The 18,712-nt window shown below is 37.5% G+C and overlaps 1 protein-coding gene across 8 annotated transcripts in view; it reads right to left on the bottom strand.

Annotated features, from left to right (window-relative positions):
* Positions 1-18,712, bottom strand: part of RABGAP1L (RAB GTPase activating protein 1 like) — a 755,410-nt gene that overhangs the window by 299,294 nt on the left and 437,404 nt on the right. The gene's annotated exons all lie outside the window — the stretch shown is intronic.

Below are 18,712 nucleotides of genomic sequence, written 5' to 3'. Positions count from 1 at the left end.
GATTCTTCCATGTGGTTGTGTACATTAGCAGGCCATTCCTCTTCATTGATGAGTACTATTCTACTGTGTAAACATACCACAAGCTGTTTATCCGTTCTCTCACTGATGAACATTTGGGCTTCTTTGTTTTTGGTTAGTAAGAATAAAGCTGCTATCTATACACAAGGGTTTTTCATGGATATAGATTTTCATTCTCTTTAGGTAAATACCTAGGGGTGGAAGTTCAAGGTTGAAATGACAAGTGTCTGTTTAACTTGTTTATAACAAGTTGCCAAAGTGTCTGCCCAAGTGGTTGTCACTCAGTTTTCACACCCACACCAGCAAACTATGAATATTTAATGCTTCACGTCCTTGTCAATACTTGATACTGCCAGTCTCTTTCTCTTTATTAATTCCTATGGTTTTAATTCGCATTTCCCCGATGGCTAAAGATGTAGGGTGTACCATCACATGCTTTTAGGCAACTGATATATATTCTTTTGTGACACTCTCTTCAAGCTCTTGCTCACTTGTTTCATTAGGTTGTTTGTCTTATTACTGTTGATTCATGGGAATTCTTGATACATTCTGTTTACGAGTCACTGCCAGACACATGTGTTACCAATATTTTCCCCTAGTCTGTGCCCTGCCTTTTTCACCCTCCTAATGATGTCTTTTGAAGTACTATTGTTCTCTCTTAACCTTCTGCTAATGATGATATTATCACACTCTCTTCTAATGAGAGAAAAATTGGATCATGGAAACATTACCTAATGAATCTGAAAGGAGCTTTTTCTTCATTATCACCAATTTCCAGAGCTCTGCCTAATTTTAAGAATTGAAAGATGCATTAGCATCCTTTTACTTATTTAATTTTCTTTGATTTATACAGTTATAGTTCTGATTGCTTAATTTTTACTTTTATCCAGAGCTCATGGGTGTGTGTATTAGGGACTGGAAGAAGGATTACAGAGAGAAAAGAAAAAGGAACAAAAAAGGAAGAAAGAGGGAAAAGGTTCTAATTCTATCCCAATTTGGAGCGTTGCTGATGGTGCTCTGTCACTTCCTTTTTCAGGAACAAGGAACTCTGGGCTTTGTTGATGAGACAGCATGTTACAGAATGGCAAATATATTTTCAAGGCTTCCCCTTCCCCATGAAAGATGTCAGTTGAGGATTCTTTAAAACTGTGGATCTCCAAAAGCCGCCCATGCTTCACCGACCCTGACATCATTTTAACAAATGTTTGATCTATTTACTGAGGGATAGTTAATGTTTACTGAGAAGTGTGCTGTTTATATGCTCATTTGTGTTACAAGAGAACTCTAACAGAAAATAAAGGCCCATGATACATCAGACAGAGAAGGTATGAATTCAGTGACTCCACAGACTATTCTTTAACTAGACAGCTGAGGCTAAAAGTACACATCAGTAATGCAATGATCTTACTTTCTACTTGTTTTATGGTTCTTAGTTAGGTTAGAAGCAAAAATGACTTTTCAGACACCACTTGCTAAATTGATTTTATGATTCACAGTTTAAAAAACAGCATTCTAGCAAGTTCTTATCCTTGGAGTCCTTCCAAGCACTGTTTTGGCTTTAGTATAAGCCTTCTCTAACTGAGGTGAACCGAATCCTCTCCCTTTATTCAAAACTTGCCTCCCTTTGCACCAAATCTCTCCCCATTCCTCACTTTAAGTGCATCTCTGGCCAGATGCTTGCTCCATCCGACTTTTAAAAACCGTCTCTACACCACTTCTGTAATGGAGTAGCAGCTCCTACTGGACCAAATAAATAGGTAAACCACAGACTGGGAAGATATTTGCAAACATATCTGGAAAAAGTCTTGCAACACGTACATAAAGGTCTTCTACATCTCAATGTCAAACAACTCAATTTTAAAAACAAAAGATCCGAAGAGACATTTCACAAAGGGTTATCTATGAATGGCCAGTAAGACCATGGCCAAGTGTTCAACATCATTAGACAATAAATTAAAATGAAATGAGAACCACTGTGAGATATTACTATGTAGCCACCAGAAACTAAAATAAAAAGACCAATACACTAAATGTCAGTATCCTTGGATTCTCAAACACTGTTGGTAGGAGTGTAAAATAGTAAAACTACTTTGTAAAATTGACAGTTTTCTAGAAAACTAAATATACACCTACCCTATGACTCAGCAATTCCGTATCTACGTATTTACCCAAGAGAAATGAATGCAAATGTATACAACAAAGACTGATAGAGAGTTGAGATATATTCCTAACAGGTTTATTTATTATAGCCCCAAACTGTAAGCAGCCTCAGGTATCCCGTAGCAGGGAATCGTATAAACATGGTATATTCATACAATGAAACACTCCTCCCTCAGCAAGAAAAAAAAGTGACAAGTCACTTACTTATACCTGTAGCACGGAAGAATCTTAGAACTATTACGCTGTGTGAACTACATCTCACATGAAAATGATTCTCCTCCATGGTTCCACTAACATAAAGTTGTACAAGTCAAAGTGATACAGGGTTAAAAAAATCAAAACAAAGATTGCTTCTGGGGGAAGGGTCAGGGATGAACTGCGAACACATGACGAAGCTTCAATGTCTTGGACACAAGTTTGCATTTGTCAAAATTAATGAAACGGCACTCCTAGTATTTGTACACTTCACTGATAAGAAGTTGTACCTGCAGAGGAAAACTGTTAGCAAATATTGAGCTCTAGCTAATAATATACCTGCTGCACTATTAGGCATAAGGTATAAAGACACATAAAGGCAATTTACTTTCAAATGCCTGAAAATATTAAAAGGGATTGATCAATTGAATAGCAGGTAGATGGATCGACAGATAAGTGATCAAGAAAATGTAACAAAATATTAACTGTAGAACCCAGGTGGTGAGTTGGTGGATGTTTCCTGTACAATTCTTTGTAATTTTTTAAAATATATTTGAACATTGTCATAACAGTTTTGGGGGAAAACAATCTGTGGCTGCACCCTGTCTCTGCTCTCTGCTCTGAACTATAGCCCACTTTTCTGGCGGGGTTCCCAAGAGTACTTTCAATATTCATTCAGCAAGCCAGTATTTACTGAGCATCTATTATGTAATTAAATACTGTGCTTTGTGAGGTGGATGCAATGATGAAAAGACATGGTCCACGCACCTCAGCTCAGAGTCTCGTGGAAGGATTGATTCGGTGTGTGCAGTGAAACCAGGCGCAGTGAGAGAAGCGCTGCCAGAGAGGTGGGAGCTCAGAGGGAAAGGGTGAGCAGCCAAATCATCGTGTAAGAAGCAGAGTTAAAGGCAAGAAAGACATAACACAAGGTGATGTTGTTTTAATCTTACAAAAGAAACAAAAGGGATGGGACCAGAACTGCTGGAGACTTGGCCTCACAAGCTTGAAGGAAGAATATGGAGACTCCTTAGGCATGCTGCAGGGGAAAGGCATGTACAAAGGCACGAGAGAGCCTCTATTATGGGCCAGATACTGTGCTAAATGCTTTTCTGTGTTCTCAATCAATTCACACAAAGCATATGAGATAAGAGAAGCAGGTTTAGAGAAAGTAAACAACTTGGGCAGAGATACAAAGCTAGAGCCAGGATTTCAACCCAAATCTGTTTAAATACAGAGCCTGTATGCTTAATACCTATATTATATCCCCCCCCCCACCCCCCAAATTCATATGTTGAAACCTAATCCAAAATGTGATGGTATTGGGACATGGGGCCATCCAGGGGTGATAAGGTCAGGAGGGTAGAGCTCTCGTGAATGGGATTAGCGTCCTTATAAAAAAGATCCCAGAGTGTTCCCTTGTCTCTTCTGTCATGTGAGGACACAGCAAGAGGACAGCCATCTACGAACCAGGAAGCAAGCCCATACCACACACTGAATCTACCAGCACCTTGATCTTGAATTTCCCAGCCTCAAGAATTATGAGAAACAAATTGTTGTTCAAGCTACCCAGTGAATGCTATTTTTGTTACAGCAGCCTGAAGAGACTAAGACAATCATTTAGACTCACTCTGTGCAGAGTTATTCTTCTTAGACATTTATGCATTTGGGTCCATAAACGATGGAAGGGCCTATCTTCTGATTTGCCTTGGGGGTCAAAAGGGTTGGGGGATAAGACTCCACAGTCTCAAGAGAAATGACAATTCTTCTTTTATTTAAAAAAAAATTTTTTTTTAACGTTTATTTATTTTTGAGACAGAGACACAGCATGAACGGGGAGGGGCAGAGAGAGAGGGAGACACAGAATCGGAAGCAAGCTCCAGGCTCTGAGCCATCAGCCCAGAGCCCGACGCAGGGCTCGAACTCGTGGACTGCAAGATCGTGACCTGAGCTGAAGTAGGACGCTTAACTGACTGAGCCACCCAGGCGCCCCGAGAAATGACAATTCTTGATGACATTTTGACAAATCTTGATTCTTGTTTAATCTTTTTCAATCTATGACTTCTGGGTTTAGGGAAGGAGAACTTTTATTTCTCTATGTAATATATTTATTAACATGCTCACTACAGGCTAGAACTTAGACATAACATGATATTTGTAAGGCATAATCTAGTTGGTGTTAACATTTATCTATAAATGTAAGTTCTTCTTTATCAAATAAATATAGAAAACACTTGATTTTTTTTTAAAGTGTGGGATGCTAACTTTGAAAATAATTTCCCACAGGGTACTGGGACTTTCTTTACCAACCCAAACACACACAAAATAACCAGTACTGATCTTGAATTACCTTAAAAACATTAGGGAAAATTTTAGTCTTACAGCTAAATTGTATCTAAAGATTAATCTACAATCTTCTTCCTCCCAAAATACTCTCTCACACACAAACCTTTACTAGGTTGATGCAGGAAACACAGAATGACAGTTCTCTTTTGTCCCAGGAATGGATAACATACAGGTATCTATTGTCTATTTCATCACACAAACACACTTATAGGTAAAGAGGAAGGAAGCTCAGATTCACAGGAAAAAATGAAAAGGAAATCAGAACATGTACTCTAAGAAGCCAGAGAGGCTGTGATGTGGGCATACAAGAGAGGATCAAACTTCTGAAACATATCCCTATTTAGCTCTTGGCAGTGCTAAAGGAACTGATATATTTGCTGATGAACTGGCTACTGATAGACAAACAGTTTCATCTACTACCTGCAATGAGCTTCTGCCAAAATGAAATCAAAACAAACAAACCAGCCTTTGGACTGTTCTTGGCACCAAGAGCCCTTCAATGAGTATGTCATGGAAACAACCAAGTGTAAAATATGTGGAAATAAGTTTATTTATAGACTAAAAAGTGATCTGTTCTCATACAATCTAAGAGACAAAAAGAGATACCAAGGAAAAACTATGTTTAAATAGTGCCACGAAGAGCTAAATGAAAAGATGTCACAGAGTGACAAGAACCGTAAGACACCTGGCTGTCTAAAAGAAATTAGGGTAACCTTTAAAGAAAAGATTATTTAATACAGCACATAACACACATGGCTTTGCAAAGAATCCTTTAGCATTAATTTCTCTGACCGTAAAATAGCCACTAACATTTATTGATAATTGCTGCCCATTGTTCTAGGTGTTTATATAAATTTATTTAATCCTTAACAAAAACCCTCTGAATTAAGTACTATTAATATATCCATTAAAAATTTTTTTTTCCCCACATTTTTAATTTATTTTTGAGAGAGAGAGAAAGAGAGAGAGAGAGAGAGAGCACAAGTGGGGGAGGGTCAGAGAGAAAGGAAGACACAGAATCCAAAGCAGGCTCCAGGCTCTGAGCTGTCAGCACAGAGCCCGATGTGGGGCTCGAACTCACACACCACAAGATCATGACCTGAGCTGAAGTCAGACACTTAACCGACTGAGCCACCCAGGCGCGCCAATACATCCATTTTATAGAAGAAGGAACAGAGGCACAAAAAGCTAAATTACTTGCCCAGGGTCACCCAGTTAGTAAGCAGCAGGCTATAATTCAAACTCAGGCAGCCTGGCTTCGGATCTCGAGGTCTTAGCTACTCTTACTATGTAGACTCGGGATCTTAGTGATTGTTGACAAATGTGGCAGAGTTCGGGTGAGCAACCGCAGAACTTAATGATAAAACATAAATTTTTCTGTGTTGTATTCAGTACATAGTCATAAACTAATCAGAGATGTGGGTTTATTTAAAGAAGGTAGAAGAATGGTAATCACCAAGTTTAGGAGAGTGGCTGACTCTGGTGGGGTGGAGGAAGATTGACTCTGAGAAGACACCTGGAAGTATCCAAAGATATTGGTAATACTGTATTTCCTAAGCTGTTGGCATAAGGATGTTACTTCTATTATTGACTTTTAAAACTCAGAAATACAAATCATGTTTTTTCATTTGAATGTATATTTCATAATTTTAAACATCTAACTAAAATTTTTAAAAGCTTACTACTTATTAGTAATTTTCCAGTCGATGATTTGTGATAAGATTTCAAATTGGGTGACATCTCTAGAAAACAGATATATGAAAAACACATACCAAGGCTCCGCTGGAGTTTAACATAAGTGATTAAAATAGTGAGGTAAAAAAAATAAATAAAATAAAATAGTGAGGTAGATAACCACTGGAAACTACTCTTCTTGGAGAAAATTATACCTATGCACAGTAGATTCTCATTCCTTGCAGCTGTTTGCTCTATAAAGTTGCTGTGAACACTGAATTAGCAGATACTGAATCGATGCCCCAAAGGGGGAAACAGAGGATTAGGCTTCTGGGAGCCCCTGGTCAATCAATCCACCATAACCTTGTTTTATGTCTATGTGTATTTCTATTTAAAGACACTTCATTTGATACTTATTGTTCATTAGTTCATATTGAAATCATGGGCAATATCACTACCACTCAACAAAGCTTAATGAACACACGTATTTTCCATATGGTACGTCATGGCCTTCTTGTGTTTTGTGCTTGGCATTGCTAGACAGCACTTCACTACGCTTGGTGGCCATTTTAAACAGCATAATCACCAACAGCAGAATCACAAAAAGCACAAAAATGAGGTACTAAACTTCAAAAAAGAACTGTTATTTATAGAATGAGAGTTGAAACAAGAAGACAGACAATTACCTGGTTTCATGTGAACTTTGGAATGTATACATCAGGTCTCAAATTTTTCGACACAGTGGAGAGGTACATCAATCAATGATCACAAAAATAGCGAGGGTACGGATTTGGGGGTTACAAATAAATCTTGGTGAATAGGCAAATTTGCAAATATGGAATCTATGAATAATGGAGATCTGTGTGTGTGTGTGTGTGTGCATACGTGTGTGTGTGTGTGTGTGTGTGTGTGTGTGTGTGTGTGTGTGTACCCTCTTAGATAACATCTGTATCTAATTGTATTTATCTATATATCTTAGAAATATATAAATACATCTTTGGGAATGCACACACACTGATATCCAGAATTAAGTTGACATCATTTATTTCTGAATTAGCCCACAAAAAGCAAATCAATATAAAATGTTTTTCATGAACAAAACCAAAATTTTTAGTGATTAGAATAATGAATAATTAGTTTTAAGAAGGGCCATAAACATTAGAAATACCAAGTAAATGAAAAGGTAATGTAGATGTATTCTCACACCACAATTTGAAGTTTTAAAATTTGGGACTAAATCAATATTTTTATAAAAATTTTCAGTACCAAACATTCCTCATCGTATTCCTTTTCCTCCAAGCCTTTAGAGTCATTATGAATGACATATCTTCCTATTCCTTTAGAATTCAGTACAGACAGTCCATAGTAATCAACAGTTCATTTACCAGTATTTTCTTTGAAATTTGGCATGTGTTTTCCTATAAAAGCAATATGGTTACGAGGCTCTCAGATTCGCTTCCAAACTATAAAACTGGCCCCTAACTATAGGACCCAGGACAGTAGCTTTTTATGGTAAAGTGTTCTAAAATCATTGTTCGTCAAAAAATTTACTTACAAGTTTTCTAATAGTGGATCTGAATGCCAAACACTTCAAATTCCACCTCTGCCTCTTACAATAATTAGTTAACTTCCCTAAGTTTCAAACACTTTGAGGCAATAAATATTTGTGGAGAGTTTTTTTGAAAGACTGGTCTAAGCAGTGAACAAAATGGACAAAACACCTGCTCTCACAAAGCTTGTTTTTTTATTGGAAAAAGACAACAGCGTAAGTAAGTGTGAAGGTAAGTGCAGTGGCAAAACGTAACACAGGGGAAGGGGCTAAGGAATGCTGGACTCGGAGGACGCTGCAAGTGTAAGAGGGGGGTTAGGGCAGACAGTGCTGGGCAAGTAACACTGGAGCAAGAAGTCAAGACAGGCAGAAGAGCAAGCCATGCAGACAGATCTCTGGGAGAAGTGTTCTGAGCAGAGGGAACAGTCGGTGCAAGGGCTCTGATGGGGGAGCAAGCCTGGCATGTGTGTGACTAGGACAGAGTTCATGATGCAGAGAACAGTCATACGTGAAGTTTACAACCTTGTAAACCTCTGTAAGGACTTAAGCTTTAAAAATGAATGAAACAGAAAAACCAGGTGGACAGCTGTAGTTTTAGACCAGGGTGGCTACAGTGGAAGTAATGAGATGCAGTTTCTGGATGTATTGTGAGGACAGAGCCAATAAGATTTCCTAATGGATGAGATGTGTTGTGAAAGACAGTCCTGCACAACCTGTTGACCTCTGCACGGTTGCAAAAGAGTATGCTGCAGCCCTGGGATATTTTCTCACATGGAGGTAAGGAGCCCTTACTCCCTGTGCTGGGCTTATCACCTTGTTTGGTCATCTTTCCCGATTCCAGGCTTGATGCATACTTCTTTATAAGTGTGTATGTCATATGGCACCTGGTCAACCCCACAGTTATCCACAGTCTCTAGGGGCAGGGAATGGGCTCTTTCTTCTGCAGCACAGAAGAGGTGCATGCAGACCATCTCCCTGTGATAGGCATCTTGGAGGACTGACACTCACTACTGAAGTTGACCTTGCTCTTTTTTCTATGAGGGGAAAGTATTGCTCCATCCAGTGGCTGTGTGAGCTGTGTCTTTCTTAGTAACGTCAACACTTGCAAACTATGCAGTGGGTTGACATCCTGGGACCTCTGCTTCTAGTGGTAGCTAACACTTTCTCAACTTAAGTGTAAGAGAAAGAAAGGAGAGTCAAAAACGATGCAAGGTTTCTAGCCTGAGCAATGGGAAGAATGGAGTTACTATTAACTAAGATGACGATGTTTTATGATTTGGAATATGTTTGTCTTCTGACAAGATCATCTTCAATAAAGTAATACAGGTGAAATCCTGACTGAAGTGGGTTTAGTAAATAGTTGGAGGAGAGAAACTGGTTAGAGCAAGTATAGACAAATCTTTTGAGGCCTTCTGTGATAAAGGGGAGCAGATTATCTTCATCTGTAACACAAAGGTAAAAATAAAAACCACTGTATAAACTTGCCTGAGGATTAAACAGCGCCTGGGCACAGCATGAGGTGAATAATAGTAGCAATGACAGGCTGATGTCAAGGAGGACTACAATGTCCTTCTTCCACATATCCCATTTGAGCCATCATCAGGATGAGTATGGAGCTGTCTGGATGAGGTCTCACTCACCATTACAATGCTTATGGATTCTTGTTTTATTAAAAAGTAGTCAAACTTCCCATTTCCTTCCAGAAGCCATCAGGAAAAGCAAGATAAACATGACACAGAGGGGTGGTCCGACATTATACTCTAACCAGGATGATGAGGCCATCCATGTGGGGAAGCGGATGGCCAAGAATAAGGAATCAATGGAGTGACACACATGGGATGTTAGAGCCTGACCACTGTAAAGAGGCCATCTGTGCAAGACAGGAGAGGCCACAGCAATGGGAAGCTGGTTACATACAGGGATATTGATCAAATGGATAAATACATGAAAAATAATGAGAACTAGGTTTTTTCATTATTAGAGAAGGGAGTTAACAAATATAGGAAAAAGAACAGTAGAATTCATTTGCTGATATTTAATTGAAATTGAAAGTATTCCTGTGAATCCCTAATTTTCAACATATGTAAAAAGGTATAAAAACAAATATGGGCAGTGACATCAGCAAAAAAGGCAGAGTAAGGATCTCTACAAATGTGCTCCTCCATAACAGCAGGAAAGATAGCAAAAATCGTTACAATCAGCTTTTCTAGTGCTCTGGAAATTGACCTAAGATTTGCAGCAACCTGAGGAACATTTATTACAGAAAAACGACCGAATCTCAGTAAGGACAGTGAACTTTGTGGCATTTTTTAACTTCCCTTAGCTCTACCTCTGCAGCCCCTTGATGACCTTGAAAACTAACACCTTGCTTTTGCAGTGAAAACAAGCATCCTGGAGACCATCAGGAGCAAAAGGGGATGGCTACAAATCCTGCAAAGAATCATTTACAGAGAATGAGCATTGTTAGACCTGTGTGGTGGTTCCCCAAAGACCACTTGCAAGGCTCACCCAGTGTGAAAAGCCCTTTCCCCAGGGCATTTGTCAAAAACAATTACAAGTGATTGTTTAATTTTATGACTGCCTTCAGGTGGTAGATAAAAGTTGAAGCAGACAACAGACTTAACCAAAAGGTTTAAAAGGAAAAAGCTATAGAATGAGATGTCCATAAGTTCTTTGAAAAATTCAGACTTATTTCTGAGAATATAGAGGGCCACGTCCATGTGTAAAACTGTACAGGTGCCCAAAGCTTTGGGTAAGCTCAGAAAAGGCATGAGAAGGCTTTAGGCTCTCATTTCTGGCTGACATTGATTGAGGCTCTGCACAAGCAGGAAGTGAAGGTAAAATAGAATTGTCACCCGGTTAGCTGAATAATAAAAGTATGCCTACGCACATCCAAAGAGCCCCTTGGCAAAGAGTGGGAAAGTCACGGATTCTAGGAAGTATAAGCAAACCTCTTTCTAATCATTAGCTAACCACCAAGCAGAGACTTCAGTGGCCACACATGACAAAGAATAGACTTTATATAATTAGTTCACAAAAGTCACCAAACTACTACAACAAGAAGAACAAAATCCACAGAAAGAGAAAGTGGATTATTGATTGCCAGAGGCTGAGAGTAGGGATGCTGGAGAGTGACTTCTAATGGATACAGGTTTCCTTTTAGAGTGGTGGAATGTTCTAGAACTTAATAGTGATGATGGTTGCATAACTTCATGAATATACTAAAAACCACTAAAATGTACACTTATTTCAAGGGATGCATTTTATGGTATGTGAATTATTTTATTAAAAATACTGAAAAAACTGTTTGTATACAGACATGCATATATGTGTCTATACATATATTCACATGCACATATATATTTCTTAGCTCTGTCCGGTGAGATGACTTGTGAGTAACTCATCCTAATATCAGTGAATACACCTAGTGTAGAAATCTTGGTTTTCTACCATTTTTAACTAAAGAAAGAAGGGATCCTTAGAGAAATGGTCTAGTTCTGGGGCAAAGGAAGCCTGGAGCATCTTTTTGGGCCAGAAAGAAAGGCAGTGCTCAGAGAATGATAGGATATGCCAAAACGCCAGCTTGAAGGTCTCCCACCGTCCAGTTGGGAACAATCTGAGCACCAAAACAAATAATTATAGTAAGAGAGTTAGTAATACACTGAATAAAATGAGAATTGATGAGTCTGACTATGATAATATGTGTATGTGTGTGTATATATACATACTGTATATACACACACACACACAAATAAATAAATGCAAAGTCTGATGAAGAAGGTATGTTTATATAATTATTACTCCACCCCAAAATACTTCTTAATTGCAAAAGGTAAAAGAGAAACTTCACAGTGGAGAAGTCTGGTCAACAACACCTTATTTATGTGATCAAAGTGACCATCATCAGCTCAGGTCATGATCTCATGGTTTGTGAGTTCAAGCCCCGCATCGGGCTCTGTGCTGACAGCTCAGAGCCTGGAGCCTGCTTCTGATTCTGTGACTCCCTCTCTCTCTCTGCCCCTCCCCCACTCGTGCTCTGTCTCTGTCTCAGAAATAAACATTAAAAAAAAAATTTTCAAAGTGACCATCATCAATTATGGGAAAACCTGCAGCTGTGTGCTACCTGAGAGGAGGAGATAAGAGATGTTTCTTTTGTGTTACTCTTGCCAAAAATGTGTAACTTGAGTCCAACCATGCGGAAACATCAGACAAACCCAAATTGAGGGACATTTCAAAAAATGACTGGGCTATAATCTTCACAAGTACCAAATAAAGGAAGGAGTGAGAAACTATTCCAGATGTCAAGAAGATGTCAACTAATAGAAAGGTATGATTCTGACCTAGGTCCTTTTTTCTGTAAAGGACGTTATGTGGACAGCTAGTGAAACCTGAATGAAGTCTAAGGCTTGGGTTGTAGCAGTACATCGATGTTCCTTTTTGATTTGGATGTTTCATTACAAGAGAATATTCTTGCTTCTTTGAAAACATCCTGAAGTATTTGGGGATGATGCAGCATCATGTTGGCAAACCACTCTCAAACACTATAGGAAAACAAAATTATGTACTTGCAACTTTCCTGTAAGTTTGACATTCTTTAAAAAATATATGGAAATATGGATGTATACATACATATATAAATAAATTCAGAATAATTTTGTCTGTTGATTCTAATAATAAAAAATTGGGGCTTAAAAAAGGTTATTAAGTTTATCCTATATGCTGGCAAAAAGAAGAGTATTAACATAAGCTCCAAAAATAGACTCCCTGATATGAAATAATCTAAACTCTGGCAAATATAAACATAGAAAACTAGATGTACTCACAAATATTCACTCATAAAGCAATTTTCTTATCTAACATAGCTGGCAAAATTCCTAGATGTAAGTTTCCTTTTATATAACACTTGAAAAAAAAAAATAAAGCCCTTGGCAACAATTTAAAAGTGAACTGATATACTCATTTAAAAAAAGGAAATGTAAAATAGCTAGACTATCATATACTTAAAAAAACATTTAATGCCCCTATTATAAGTAAACTACCGTATGATTATGGGAAATTACCCAGAGTGTTTAGTTTATATCTTTGGACTTTTGATTTAAAAAAAAAAAAAAATGGTACATGAAGGACAGCAAAAAGGAACTCTATAAAATAAAAACAACATCCTTGCTCTTTAAAGAGCTTATGTTGAGTAATTATTATAAACAAAATTATTTTATAGAAGAAGAAACTGTAGAGAGAGCTCTTGTAGTGTTTATATACATTACATTCTCATTTAAAATATCTGTTTGGTGACCATGAAAATGAACCTGTCTAATCTCCAACAGCAGAAAACATAATTGGTCCAAGTTGCCAACTGGTATGTCCTGAAATCCATCCTAACATTTGCACTAAGGCCACACTTCCCAGGGTATACTCCCAGCCAACGACTGAACACAACAAGACATTAAGGCAGGCCAGCTTCTGGGAGAAGTGGGACCCCACACACAACTTAGCCAAGGACTCCCATTGGCCTTGCCAAACATTCCTTATAAATGCACTACACTCCAAGACACTTCTACCTAATCTTACTTCCTATCTTCTTCCCTTGGGGTCAGACTAACATTGTAGTCCAATGGCTCTCCCAGCGTCTCCATTTTCTCTTACAGGCATCTCCCCTAATACACTGCTTACACATTTAATCCTGTTTTGGTGACAAGCTTCTGAGAGGACCTGGAATAACACAGTTTCATCAAGTCAACAGCACAGATTTAATTATATTACATCATGTAGCCAGTACTGCACTCTGCTCTCTAAAACAAAGAAAAAGAAAATGTCAGAGAGAACCTCTTCCCTCAAAGACTGAACACACTGAAGAAAACACTTAAATGAAATTAATCAATGTTCAAACATAATCCATAATCATCTAAACTTTCTAGAGTATTTTTAATCTATAAATCACTGTGGGTAGAAGTGGGTAGAACAAGCTTCACAAGGGAAGTGGGCTAGTAAGATTTGGACAGATGGGAAGGAGGTGGAAAGCAATTCAGATTCACACCCTTCCTTGGTCTTTAAAAGATGCAGGAAAAGGTCTGGTTAAGGAGGAGGCTTCAAAGTTGTAAAGATATTGCCAACTGGATAACAATTAGTAAACAGGAAATAAGTCCCCATAATCTTGTAACTAATCCACTCAGGAATAAATGTGACTTTATTGTTTGGGATATTTAAGGCATTTGAATTTAGTACAGAGATCTCTATTTTGAGAAAAATCATAAATTCAGGAAACCATGAGTAGCATTTTATTTGAAGGCTCCTTGTGTTACGTCTTTGCAGGTTAGTTTTTTCTTTTCTATTTTAAAAAGTAATCTTACTTTTCTTCTTTTCTCAAAGAATAATGTTGTTTTTGAAAGAGAATGACTATAATCAAACCCTTAGGATACACACCAATCCCTGTATTCTAATTTTACACATTTTTATCATCCTCATAATCCTACTCTTTCTCTTCCTTATTCTAGTAATGGTGTGATGGCTTCAATTAGCCTTTCAGTTGAAAGACTACGGGTTTCACAGAAACTACAAAGCTATTTCAGAAAAGCTCTTGTGGGACCAAGCACATAAAGAAATTTTTAAAAATTTTTCAGACACTTTCAAGAGCATTACAAATCATTCATTCTCCTTCCAGGACTCCAGCTTCACAAACCTAACCTTTTATTGTTACAGTTTCAGAAGAAAAATCCATATTTAAAATAACATCATATCTTTCCAGTTGAGCTCTGACCCATAAAAAGTCTGTCCTATTAATATGTATAATAACAGGAACAAAAAAAAGACCCCACCCAAAAATAGTCCCTCATGTATGATTTAATACTAATAAAAAATGTTTTTGAAATACTATAAGCAAAAGCTAAGCATGAAGTTAACCCCTATATACACACAAACACACACTGTGAAGCTTTCCAACTTTAAGTTGCTAAGATTTCTTTTATATGTGTATGTATATGTATGAGCATGCATTTGCTGTTCTAAATGGCTATAAACATAACTGTCCTTGGCAATGAAGAAGAAGTAGACAATTTGCCTAAAATAAAAAATGGAAAATGAGTGATTTAAGGGCAGGGAAACTAAATGAAACTCTTACCCTCAGAGATTAAGATTTATCAGTATGCAAATCTAGTACCATCTTTGTTCCACTGTAAACAAGAGGATCAGTGACTATTTCCCCTCTCCCACAGAAAATCTGAAACTATTAACGAACACTTATCTAACGAAAAGTGTAAGGGGAACATTATGAAAATGTGATCTCTCATATCTCCTCACAGGAGCAAAATAATATTTCATAGAAGGGGAAATTTTTGGAAAAAGTGGTCTGCAACAATATTAAAAACAACTAAGCAGAGATTTCAGTGGTCTCATAGTGTCAAGGACACAGAAAGTAAGATGTGGAGCCCACCAAAGAGGAAGATTTCTAATAAATACCTCAGGCTTTTAGCTGAAATGCTGGAAGGTCTCACCCATGAAGCAAAAGATAGTACACACTGGGTCAAATGGATCCATTATACTCTATCTTCCTACCAGAAAAATACTAAATCTTCTTTGGAGTAAAATCATTCAAAGCCTTATATAATTTTTCACATACAAAATCCAGATTTCTATTAAAAAAAACCAAGCATGAAAGAAAATATGAGAAAATAAAAATCAAGAGATAATAGTAATATATGAACAGGTGATCAGATATTAGACTTTATCAGACTTGGACTTTAAAATACCTATGATTTGGGGTACGTGGGTGGCTCAGTCGGTTAAGCATCTGACTTCGGCCTAGGTCATGATCTCACCATTGCTGAGTTTGAGCCCCATGTCAGACTCTGTGCTGACAGCTCAGAGCCGGGAGCCTGTTTCAGATTCTATGTCTCCCTCTCTCTCTGCCCTTCCCCTACTCATGCTCTGTCTCAATCTTTCTCAAAAATAAACAAACATTAAAAAAAAATACCTGTGATTAATCTGTACAAGAAAATAGGAAAAAAAACTCACAAAGGAGAATGGAATCTATTTTTAAAAAGAATCAAATAAAAATTCCAGAACTGAAAAATAAAACAACCAAAATTAAGACTGCAATAGAGTAGAGAGAGGATTAGTAAAAAATATCCAGATGAAGACACAAAGGGCAGATGGAAACACAAAATGAAGACATAAGTGACACAGTAAAATATGAATATTTGGAAGTCCAGAATAAAGGAGCAAGGCCAAATAGAATTTAGAGAGATACTGGCTGAGCATTTCCTAAAAGTGACAGACTAAGTCAAGCCACATATTCAATAATGAAGTCAAGCCACATATTCAATAACGAACTCCAAGCAGTACAAATATAAAGAAAATCACAACTAGGGCACATTATTAAAAAAACAAAAAACAAAAAATTGTTGAAAAACCAAAGATAAACCAAAAAATTTTAGAGTAGAGAGAAAAGATGTATTATATTAAAAAAGAAAACAAACATAAGATTCACAGCCATCTTTCAACAGAAATGATGAAGGCCTACAGACAATAGAATAACACCTTTAAAATGGTAGGCAAAACCCCATCTCAACCTAGAACTCCATATCAAATGACAATCTTTCCAAAATAAAGACAAAATGATAAGACCCTCACACAAATAAAAGAAATGCAGTAAGTTTCACTAGCAGATTTTTACTGAAGAAATATTAAAAACTTCCTCAATCCATGCTCATGGATTGGAAGAACAAATATGGTTAAAATGTCAATACTATCCAAAGCAATCTACATATTCAGTGTAATCCCTATCAAAATGACACCAGCATTTTCACAGAGCTAGAACAAACAATTCTAAAATTTGTATGGAACCAGAAAAGACCCTGAATAGCCAAAACAATCTTGAAAAAGAAAACCAAAGCTGGAGGCATCACAATCCTGGACTTCAATCTGTATTACAAAATTCTAATCATCAAGACACTATGGTACTGGCATAAGAGCAGACATTCAGATCAATGGAACAGAATAGAGAACCCAGAAATGGACCCACAAACATATGGCCAACTAATCTTGGACAAAGCAGGAAAGAATATCCAATGGAATAAAGACAGTGTCTTCAGCAAGTGGTGCTGGGGAAACTGGACAGCGACATGCAGAAGAATGAACCTGGACCACGTTCTTACACCACACACAAAAATAAATTCAAAATGGATGAAAGACCTAAACGTAAGACAGGAAGCCATCAAAATCCTCGAGGAGAAAGCAGGCAGAAACCTCTTTGATCTTGGCTGCAGCAACTTCTTACTCAACATGTCTCCGGAGGGAAGGGAAACAAAAGCAAAAATGAACTAATGAGGACCTCATCAAAATAAACAGCTTCTGCACAGCAAAGGAAACAATCAACAAAACTAAAAGGCAACTGAAGGAATGGGAGAAGATATCTGCAAATGACATATCAGACAAAGGGTTAGTATCCAAAATCTATAAAGAACTTCTGAAACCCAACACCCGAAACACAAACAATCCATTGAACAAATGGGCAAAAGACATGAGTAAACACTTTTCCAAAGAAGACATCCAGGTGGCTAAGAGACACATCAAAAGATGCTCCACATCACTCATTATCAGGGAAATACAAATCAAAACTACAATGATACACTACCTCACATCTGCCAGAATGGCTCAACTTAACACCTCAGGCAACAACAGATGTTGGCAAGGATGCAGAGAAAGAGGATCTCTTTTCCACTGCTGGTGGGAATGCAAACTGGTGCAGCCACTCTGGAAAACAGTATGGAGATTCCTCAAAAAATTAAAAATAGAACTACCCTACAACCCAGCAATTGCACTATGAGGTATTTATCCAAAGGATGCAGGTGTGCTGTTTTGAAGGGGCACATGTACTCCAATGTTTATAGCAGTACTATCAACAATAGCTAAAGTATGGAAAGAGCCCAAATGCCCATCAACTGATAAATGTATAAAGAAGATGTGCTATGTGTGTATGTGTCTACACATACATACATACATACATACACACACAATGGAATATTACTCAGTGCTCAAAAAGAATGAAATCTTGCCATTTGCAATAACGTGGATGGAACCAGAGTGTGTTATGCTAAGTGAAATAACTCAGAGAAAGATAAATATCATATGATTTCACTCATATGTGGAATTTAAGAAACAAAACAGATGAACATGGGGAAGGGAAGCAAAAATAAGAGGGGGAGATAAACCATAAGAGACTATTAAATACAGAGAACAAACTGAGGGTTGCTGGCAGGGTGCTGGGTGGGGCGATGGGCTAAATGGGCAATGGGCATTAAGGAGGGCACTTGCTGGGATGAGCACTGGGTGTTATATGTAAGTGATGAATCACTAAATTCTATTCCTGAAATCATTATTGTGCTTAAAAAAAAAAGAATGAAAATTAAAAGGAAAAAAAAAAAAACTTGAAGAAGGAAAACAATCCCAGATGGAAGCAGGCAATGAAGGAGGAAATGAAGAGCATAAGAATGGATAAACAGGTAAGTCTAAATGAATATGGATAGTTTAAAATACAAAAAAATAATACTCTGTGTGTGGGCATAGGTGGGTATTGATGCATGTACAGGATTAAATACATGATAATAATAGGACAATGAACCAAAAATATATGAAGTTAAAGAGATGTAAGGTTCTTGCATTATACAGAAGTGATCCAAGTACTCACCTAGGTGTATTCTAATACATCAAGAATGCCTGTTGTGATCCCTAGGGTAACCATTAAAAGTATGCAAACTATGTAATAGTTACAGAGTTTAA

Source organism: Panthera leo, chromosome F3, assembly GCF_018350215.1.
Source record: "Panthera leo isolate Ple1 chromosome F3, P.leo_Ple1_pat1.1, whole genome shotgun sequence".
NCBI lineage: Eukaryota > Metazoa > Chordata > Mammalia > Carnivora > Felidae > Panthera > Panthera leo.
Note: the sequence above shows the minus strand (reverse complement) of the source record. Positions and strands in the feature narration are given on the sequence as shown.